This window comes from Oryctolagus cuniculus, chromosome 11 (assembly GCF_051225735.1).
Source record: "Oryctolagus cuniculus isolate XC-2025 breed Fujian yellow rabbit chromosome 11, ASM5122573v1, whole genome shotgun sequence".
Classification (NCBI taxonomy): domain Eukaryota; kingdom Metazoa; phylum Chordata; class Mammalia; order Lagomorpha; family Leporidae; genus Oryctolagus; species Oryctolagus cuniculus.
The window spans coordinates 26949233-26956186 of record NC_142877.1 but is presented as its reverse complement, the minus strand read 5'-3'; the positions used below and the strand labels follow the sequence as shown (position 1 = coordinate 26956186).

The window sequence follows — 6954 nt, the reverse complement described above, 5'->3', positions numbered from 1 at the left end:
GCCAGGAGCTAGGTGCTTCTTTCCAGTCTCCCATGCAGGTGCAGGGGCCCAAGGACTTGGGCCATCTTCTACTGCTTTCCCAGGTCATAGCAGAGAGCTGGACTGGAAGAGGAGCAGCGGGACTAGAACCGGTGCCCGTATGGGATGCCAGGGCCGCAGGCGGAGGATTAACCTTCTGTGCCATGGTGCCGGCCTCAGAGACAGAACTTCTAAAACGACTCCTTAGGGAGTCAGTAACAGAGGGCAATGGTGAAAACAACTGAGAGAGCTCCCTGCTGGGCTTACCTCTCTATTAGTCTGCCCAAGCTGCCCAGCAAAATATCATAGACTGTGTGCCTTCCACGACAGAACGTGTGGCCTCAGTGTTCTCAAGGCTGCAAGTCCAAGATGAAGGCGGCACCAGGTTCGTTTTCTGGTGAGGCTTCTCCTCCTGGCCTGTAGACAGCCACCTGCTCACTATGTCTGTGTATGTGTGTGTGTATGTGTGTGTGTGTGGACAGAGAGTGAACTCTAGCGTCTCTTCCTCTTATAGGTCACTGATCCCTATTAGGCCTATTAGGCCTCCTCTTTTATGACCTTGTTTAATTATCTCCATCAAGACCCTGTATTCTAATGCTGCCACACTGAAGCTTAGGGCTTCAGCATACTAATCTGGGGAAGGACCAACACCTTCAGTCCCCAACACCTCTGAAACACGCGGGTCTGGGGGATGGGCTGAAAGCAGAACAAAAACCAGGGCCTTCCAGCAGGGGAGCAGAGTGAAGGCTATGCTCTAGGGAGTTCCTGCAGCCTCTGACTCCTGGGGGAGCTTGAGTCTCCTGGAGTCAATGGCTGGGTCACGTCATAAGCAGGAGCTGTCACTACGTTCTCTTGTATAACAAGTGGCTCAGAGGCCTGTTGTGGGAGTTGGCGGTAACCTAGGCCTGCAGCACCAGGGCAAATGGCAGCCGAAGCTTGGGGGATACCCACCAGTGGCAGATGCTTCAGCAGTTGAAGTGACGGCTGCACACACATGCAGGCTGCGTCTTGAAACCTGGTGTTGAGTGAAAAAGGCAAGAAGCAATGACATTAATAGCATTTATGTAAATTAGAATCATACACACAGAAAACAACATTGCATACTTTCCAAGGGCACGTGCATGCTTAAAGACAGATGCCAAATATGTTGGGGGCTGGAGGAGCAGTGCAGAGTGGGGGAGGGATGAATAGGGAAGAGGCATGAAAGGGACAAAGAAATGGAGCAAGGGAGGGGGTCTCGCTCTGGTAACACAAGTGTGGCTGGAGTTAGGCAGGTCACTAACCTAACTCTGCCCCTGGCTTCCAATTAGGGGAAAGCAGGAAGTAGGCATCCCAGGCGGGGGCTGAGGAGATCTGTGTGACTGGAGGCAGAGGGTGGGAGGAAGGTAGAAGAGAAAGCCTGAAAGCCTCCACGGCCCCTCTCCTGGAGGGCCCTGGGACCGAAAGCATTGAGCAGTGTTTTGGAGACGGAGCTTTGGATGGTTTTGGAGCTGGGCAATCATATGATTAAGTTAGGCTTTTGGAAGGACGCTCTTGCAGCTGTGAACAGTTGGATCAGGGTGGAGAAGGAGGTGGGCAGATGCTCTTAAACATGGCCCATGGGCGATGGCATCTAACAGCGCGTCACAAAGAGGCTCTTGGCTTGGGATGGTCAACTGGGGGAATCGGAGCCCCTTGACACTTTCTACACACAGTAATGCCTAAATCAAAGCTGTGAATATGCCCAGCAACTTCAGACAGTAACAGACACTTAGGCACTCTGTGTACAGAGAATGCCATGTGTTTTTTCTCATCTGATGCTCCAGGAGGTGGGTGCTAAGATCTTCTCCCTTGCAGAGATGTGTGAGGGGAACCTGCAAGCCCACCCTCTTCACCGAGAGGGCAAGCTGATGCTTGGCCCACTCCCTTCCCATTTATTTTCTGTTTTGCAGTCTAATTTTGGGCATATTTTTTCTATTTAAAGTTATTTGCTGGCAATAGAATCCAGTTCTCAAAGAGACAAAAATACCCAGAGTCTCTGTAATGAGGAACAGGGACACTCCCTTGGGGAGAAAGGGAAGAACAGCTCAGGACACACAGAGCTAAGTGCAGGAGAGGGGCTGGGGCCGGGAGCTGCCTGAGACGGGGCTGGGGGTGAGAAGGACCCCGTGAGGTGGAGAAGGAGAGTGGCTGCACCCCAGTCAGGCTGACGGGTCCCAATTACCCTCCACGTTCTACTCAGTGAACCTCAGGTTTCTCATCTGTAAGATGGAAGCAAAAAGCCCAATTCCCAGTCTCTGCCAGGTCACTTAAAACACAGATTCCCAGGTCCCAGACAGGATCCGCAGGGTCACTCCGACAGCACAGGGCTGGGCACCAGTATTTATATTCACATGCTTCCCGGTGAGTCAGGTGGGCTGGCAGCTAAAGCGGAGCTTCCAGGGTTTGGGGGAGTAGTAGAATGTTGCTCTCATCCTCGTCCTCCCCAGGGGTCACCCCCTTGATTGCAAATCTATCTTCATGATTCCGAGACATCTTCCCCCACCCCCACCCCCTACCGAGTTTCATTTTGCTAAAATCGGAGCAAGTCTTACTCTCAGCATGATCGTTTCCTTCTTCCCCCTGAAACACTGCTCCCATGTTGAAGGTGCCTCCTGTAGGTGAAAATGTCATACAGTTAGGGAAACAGTCTAATGCGCTTCTGTGCAGAGAGTTTGAAAAACACAAACATGTTTAAAATCACAGAGGACAACAAAATCACCCATCATCCCACCCCTAGAGAGATCTATTTCCAGTTTTTTGGGTATTTCTTTCCTACCTCTTCATTCTGCTGTTCCAGGCCTCCTCCTACCATCACTGAGTCCCTTAAGCACCACCTGTTCTACACACATCACTGAACGCTGGGTTAGGGCTGGGGGTAGAAGCCCTTCACTGATAGAGTTGAGGTCTGTCATTGCTTCATTCCTCAGAGTGCTCCTGCAGGTGAGGGTATTATTTATTGTCCTTTTAAAAAAATATTTATTTATTTGAAAGGCAGAGCAACACACACATGGCAGAGGGCAGGGAATAGAGAGATCTTCCATTCACTGGTTCATTCCCTAAATGCCTACAACAGCCAGGTCTAAGCCAGGCTGAAGCCAGGAGCCAGGAACTACATCTGGCTCTCCCATGTGGGCACGTTAGCAGGAAGCTGGAACAGAAGCAGAGCATCCAGAACTTGAACCAGTGCTCTGACATGGGCTGTCAGCATCACGTGTGGCAGCCTAACCTGCTACACCTCAACGCTAGCCCCGGGAGATAGTATGTCTACTCAGCATGGCAGGAGGTAAAGGACTTGCCTTTTTTTTTTTTTTGGACAGACAGAGTTAGTGAGAGAGAGAGAAAGGTCTTCCTTCCATTGGTTCACCCCCCAAATGGCCGCTACAGCCATCGCGCTGTGCCAATCCAAAGCCAGGAGCCAGGTGCTTCCTCCTGGTCTCCCATGTGGGTACAGGGCCCAAGGGCATGGGCCATCTACTGCTTTCCCAGGCCATAGCAGAGAGCTGGCCTGGAAGAGGAGCAACCGGGACAGAATCCGGCACCCCGAATGGGATTAGAACCAGGGCTGCCGGCGCCGCAGGCGGAGGATTAGCCTAGTGAGCCATGGCGCTGGCTGGACTTGCCTGTCTTATCCTGGTTAGTGAATGGCTGAACTGAGTTTTGAGCCCAGGCAGGAGGACCAGATGCTATCTCTCTGGCAGAAACCAGCATGGCCCCTGGAGGGAGTGCTTAGGGATTCCAGGTCAAAACTGGGACAGGGAGCTCCTGGTGAATCATGCAGAGGCTGTGTTAGCCAAAACCTGGCTCTGGACCTGGGGCCCAAGCTCCAATCCAGATGCTACTTCAAAACAGCACCTCCCTCATGAGCGTAACTCAGAAAGAAGACTTAGTTCAGAGGAACTAGAACCACCAAGGTGCAGAGGAAATGTTGGAAGTCTCTGACTTGTCACTGCAAATATAGATGCCCTAGAAGGTGAGGCTGTTTTAGCAAGTTCTGTTTTGGATCTTTGGGTTAAATTCTGGGAGATCTATGATAGGCTCCTATTATAAACTCTGTGTGTGTGTGTGTGTGTGTGTGTGTATTACAAAGATGAAAAAAGTTTGGTTCACAGTCAAGTAAAAACAGGAGTAGTTTTCGAGTTTGAGATCTGGCAAAACAGTATGAATATATCTCCTTCTGGTTCTGTTCAAGTTTGACTCAGAACTGCTATCCCTTCTCCACCAGGGATGGGGCACAGATGTCTGTGCTCTTCAGTGTCCTACAGTAATGCTGTTGAGTCGCCAGCATGGAGCTGGGCCATCTGAGTCTGCTATGCACAGTCCCCCACCTGCCTGCCTGATGCCCATACTTCTAGCACCCTTCCCTTGGCTGGGCAAAACAAAAACGGAGGCTTTAAGTCTCGAACGGGGCAGCTAAGAGCACCTCCAACCCTCGCTCTTGAAGCACAGGCAGGAGGGTAGAACACAGCAGTGCCACCAATCCCTGATGTCCAAGAGAGGAGGAAAGACCAAGGTGCAATTGGAAGCAAGGAGGTAGGCACTGTTGGAGCACCTGAAGGGAGCCAGGCACTAGAAAGAGCTGGAAGATGTGGAGCTGGGGTCGGGATGCCTGCGTTAGAATCCCAGCTCCTATACTTCCCTGTGATGTCCTAAGAGAGCTCCCATCTCTTGGCCTCTCCATTCCCTGTCTGGAATGGGGGTTGTGCAGATCAAACAAAGGGGTGCACACAGGAGCCTGGGTTGGTGCCTGGTGCGCTGCAGGACTCACTGAGTGTTAACTGCTGTGTCCTGGTCCTCTTGATTCCTTATCACAACCTCAAAGGGTCAGTGCTGTTATTTCTGCCGCTTCACCAATGAGGAAATTGAGGCACAGAGAAATTAAGTGGTTTGCCTAAGGTTGCAGAGCAGGAATTTAGACTTAGATCCATTTGCTACCGAATTCATGCCTTCCTTCTATTGGCTGGGCAACAAATGGAGACTGCAGTCCATGAGTGGCAGTGCTGAGATTTGAACCCTGGTCAGCGAAGCCCTGAGTTCTGCACTCAATGTGACCTAGGAGAACGTTGATCCTTGCACTTGATTGAGGTCACACCCACCAGACAGGACCCCGAGGAGGCAAGGCTGGGGAGATTCCAAGGCTGAGGGTTTTCTACAACTGGGCCTTGTTTTGAGTTAGTTATTTTGGAAAGCAGAGGGGGACCAGAAGGGATGGTCTCACTCCCAGGCATATGGGAGCCGGCTGTCAGCTAATATGGAAAATGATTAAGACAGTTTAATTTTTTTTATTTTTTATGTATACTAATAATGAAGCAGGAGGAATTTGGAGGAAGGAATTCTACGAGGCGAGGGGAAAGTATTACAGATGTTGGAATCACGCATGGGGATGGCTCTGGCCCAGGTGGCACTGCAACTCCTGCAGCCACGTGGGATGGAGGACGGAAGGGTCTGGGGACATCTGACCCAGGAGCCCTCAGCAACTTAGGAAACCCCCAAGGTCTCTCCAGGGGCAAGAGTATGTCTGGCCTGTTGGCCCGAAAAGCAGGCATTCTTCTCTGGGCTGGTTCTGCTCTCCAAGTCCCGGCACAACCCTTACACACACTAGGCAGCAGGGCGGGGAGTGGGGGGCAAGGGCGGAGCATGTGAGAGGCAGGCTGGGGAGGTCAGTGGAGAACTTGGCCTGGGGAAGCTGAGGCCTGAGGCACGAAGGGCCATCACCAGATGCCGCAAGGCATGGAAGGGCTTGGGAGACGGAGAGGCTGGGAGGGGTGAGGACCAGCATTTTTTGAGCATTTAATATGTGCCAAGCACAGAACCAGAAATTAGAATAGAAATGCATTTACTCAACCAAATCTTTTAGTATCTACTGTGTGCCAACCATTGTGCTGGGCACCAAGGACAAAGCAGAAAATAAGGCAGACCCCTTCTCTCAGGGAGCCTGCTTTATCAGGGAGGACAGGGTGATAATCCCATCAGCAGATGAACACACTGTCGGGTGATGAGTGGTATTGCAGAGAGAGACAAGGACCCTGTCCGTGCTGAGTGCCCACTGTGTACCAGGCCCGGGCTGAGTGCCCATTGGGTTCAGGCTCTGACTTCAGCTGGTACTCCTGCATCAACACCAGCTCATGTCTCGGCCACTTACCATTGCCTGGCACTGTTCTAAGTGCTTCTCGTGCATGAACTCATGTGATCCTGACAAGACAGTAGAAGGACCATGCAATTATCATCATCCCCATTTTACAGATGCAGAAACCAAAGTGAAAGAACTCACAGAGGTCATGGGAATGATGAAAGGGTGGGATTTGAACCATGCAGACTCCAGGATCTGAGTGCATAACCAGAAGGCCATACCACTACGGAAACACATTCAGAGATTGAGTGTCGTGCCATGGTCACATCATGGGATGACCCCCTGTGACCCTCAGTATTGGCCCTTCCAGACCTCCTTCCCCCTTCCCTCCACACCTCCCCCCTTCCCACTCTCCAAGAATGCCCCAGTCCCTTCCCTCCTCACCCAGCACGGAATCTGCACCTTCTTCTAGTGTGGCACTGCCAGCTTCTGCCCTCTGGCCTTTGGTTCCCGCCTGGCCTCTGGCCTCCCCTGTGGCCACACTTACCATCTCAAGTAGTACAGGTGTGTGTGCAAGTGCACAGACAGACTCAGATGTGTATCTGGCTCCTGCCCCAGAGTCTGAGAACTGCTTGAGTCACAGGGACTGTGTTTGAGTTTGAGCCATCACGTGTTCCTGGTGCCCACACGGAATCTGGCACAGAGCAGAGGTGGCAGAGAGGAGCCACTCCCTACTGAGAGCGTTCAGCTTCAGTGGGCTCTGGGCATTCAGCGTCATATTGCATAGTTTCACACGGAATGCCTAAGGTGCCAGGATCTGTTCCACGCGCTGGGGCCCCAGTGGCGAA

The 6954-nt window shown here is 52.0% G+C and overlaps 1 long non-coding RNA gene across 1 annotated transcript; it reads right to left on the bottom strand.

Moving 5' to 3' along the window:
• Positions 1 to 969: 969 nt before the first annotated feature.
• On the bottom strand, positions 970 to 6726 carry LOC149123390 (uncharacterized). The gene is made up of 3 exons (XR_016217098.1): positions 6654 to 6726; positions 2592 to 2651; positions 970 to 1033 (listed from the first exon to the last, which is right to left on the bottom strand). It is a non-coding gene; the product is annotated as an uncharacterized LOC149123390 (long non-coding RNA).
• Between the last annotated feature and the right edge of the window lie 228 nt (positions 6727 to 6954).